Below are 3057 nucleotides of genomic sequence, written 5' to 3'. Positions count from 1 at the left end.
GTCTCCCATCACCTTAGCTGGCCCTGCAATAAAACAGACAGCGTGATGCCCTCCAAGCAAGCTCTCTGCTGGGAATGGGGTAAACTGCAGCAGATTGATTGATCTAATTAAATTAGATGAGAAGAGAGGCTAGAACGGGTGGCGAGGGACTCCCAGGCCTAGACCGACGGGCTGGCTGTATGGGTTAGCCACTGGGTTAGCTGAATTGGTGTATTTACACCAGTACAGCCAGACCCTCAGATTACCCATGGGTGTATCTAGAAGAAGGTGTAGCTAGGGTGTAGCTAGGGTTTTATCCCAGTGGTGCCATCAGAACTTGGCCCCAAACTGTGTTCGCTTTTGGAAGAAGTCTCAGGGGAACCCAACCCATGCTCAGAATGGAAACTGTCTTGTTTAATCAACTGGGGCATCCATCAACCAGAGGAGCAGAGGGAGGGCAATATGGGGGTCAAGAGACCCCCCACGCCCATTTAAAGCGTATTTGTGGGGTTATCTGGGTCTGCCCTCCCTACCCGGGGAGGGATGGAAGGAGGGGATGGATTTAGGGTAGACAGCCTATCTGAGGGAGGTATTTGGGAGTGGTGCTGAAAGAAAGAGAAGGGGGGGGGACAATTGTACCAGGGCCCTGAGCTCAAGGCAGACCCCAAAAGTCTGTAAAAATGGGGTGAAATGGGACATGATGAACCAATGGGCCAGGTGACTTGGGGGACGTTATCTGGGATGTCTGGCCTACATGAGGGTGTATTTAGGGAGAATGGGTTTTATTCCGAATTGGCCACTGGCCTGCTGGGTGACCTTCAGCATGTCCCTGCCTCAGCTCGTGCCACGGTTTTCCCATGTGGGGCTAATGATACCAACCTCTTTTGTGGTTTTCAGGGGGCAGTTGGACTGTGGGGGTTCTCTGGGGTTGGCGTGACTGTAAGGGGGCAAGCTGGGGATTTGGGGTTGGGTGGTTTACGGGGGCCATTGGTCTGTGGGGTTCTCTGGGGTTGGCGTGAGGGTTGGGGGCAAGGCAGGAACTGGGGGAGAGGTATCATGTCCGTGGCTGGGCACAGGCTCCCTGAGGGAGGGCGACTGGCACCAAGGGCTCTGTCTGGGGGGCTGTTGGCGTGGGCAAATTGCCGTGGGATGCTCCCTGTGGGTTTACTGGGGGGAAGGATTTAAAGTTCCTCCAACATTTATTCCCCCCTCCCCACATTAGCTGGGGGGGACTTGGGGGAGTACCTCATCGTCACTCCCTCCCCCCTCTAACCCAGGGCAGCCATCTCCCTGTGGCTGAGGGGGCGGGCTGCCCTCGGAGGGGGCGGGGCGAGGACGCGGGGGAGGGGGAGGGGGCGGAGAGCGGCGCGCGGCAGTTGCCGCCGGCGCGCGCGCCTCAGAACGCTGCCGCCCCTCCACGAAAAAGGCGGGAATATTCAAACCTGGGGCGGGAGCAACGGTCGCGGCTCGAGCCCCTTCGGCTCGGTGGGGGAGGGGCGGGTCTATGTCACCAGTGACTTATCGGGGATCCCCCCAGATAAACCAGGCTACTCACCCCCCACATGCATTAAATAGAGGAGGGGTGAGAGGCTGCCCCCCCGTCATGAGCAGGGCACCCACAATGAGGGACCCCCCCAGAAAAGTGGGCCCCCACACACAGGTGAAACAAACATTGACAGGCTGCAAGCAGCGTGGGGAGCAGGCAGCACCCCTTCATATGAGAAGGGGACCCCAAAACGGGCTGGGGCTGAGGACCAGCTCTGGGGCTTTTCCCCTGCGGCTCTCAAAGCGTGTTACCAATGAGCAGTATCATGAGCCCCACAGATGGGGAAACTGAGGCACAGAGAGGCAAAATGACTTGCCCTGGATCAGACAGAACTCAGATCTCCTGAGGGTCTATCCACTAGGCTACGCAACCTCTTAAAGATGCTTATTTCAACCATCTCGGGGATGCGGGGGGGCTTTCTCCTTTGAGGGTTGGGAGGCTACCCGCAGGAGCAAAAATCACAATGGCAATTTAGGGTGAGGTCAGAGGTCACAGCAACAAAATGACCTCTTGAGAGCCCATGAATGACTGGCCTCCCCCTAAATTAGCGTCTCCCCCAAAAGAAGGTGGATTCATTCCCCTAATCCACATGAAATAAATAGGCCACGCTGGGCAAGGAGCTGTCATGCAACTGTGACCTATGGTCCATGGACATCCCTAAATGAGGGGCTCCCCCCATACTAAAGGGAATTAACTTTTCCCACATAAAATGAAGTCAATGTGCAGTACTTCAGGCCATAAGGTGCACAACATGGCATCCCTGTGGCAACATGACCTTTGACCTTGCAGGCAGCCCCCCCCCCTTACAAATGACACCACCCCCTAGAGAAGAAAAGTGGATTAATTCTCCTACATACCTCAGATAAACTTTCCATATTACAAGTCATAAATAGCAAGGCAGGGAGTGCCATTATGCCAATATGACCTCTGCCCACACGGGTGGCCCATCCACCCCATAATGCTTTCCCCGGTAAAATTAATTCTCCACGCCACCCACCAAAAACGTACCATATGCAGTATGACACAGGTCCAATCATGCCCTCTATCCCCCCCACACCCCAAAACACCCTGAAAATGGGTAGCTTTGTGCCCCAGGAGACCATCCAATCCCCACCTGCTTCCAAACTTCAATGGAAAGTGGCTGTAAAAAGGGGTAACTGGGCGGGGGGGGGGGGTCTGTATGACCTTGGCCTAGCCCTGGAAGAATGGACAGCATGGGATGCCAAGATATGTAATGGGCATGGAGTTGTGTAAGCATTCAAAGCCTTCACACCTGACATACTTGCACAAACAAGACAGGCATGAACGACAGCTGTCCCTTCACCAATACATTTCACACTCTGTGGAGACCTCTTCCAAGTGTGTGTGGGGATTTCAAACTGGGCCTGGTGACAGATTAACGAGCACCAATAGTTTTTGTGGCGGCAGCCACTTGGTCCTCGGATCTGGGCTGAGAACTGCCTCCAGCAATCAGAGGGTTGAGTCACTTCTCTGATCTAGGGCAAAAGGCTTCACAATCCAAACTCTGAGGT

The sequence above is a fragment of the Eretmochelys imbricata genome, chromosome 23 (genome assembly GCF_965152235.1).
Source record: "Eretmochelys imbricata isolate rEreImb1 chromosome 23, rEreImb1.hap1, whole genome shotgun sequence".
Taxonomy (NCBI): Eukaryota; Metazoa; Chordata; order Testudines; family Cheloniidae; genus Eretmochelys; species Eretmochelys imbricata.
This window is presented reverse-complemented; position numbering follows the sequence as displayed.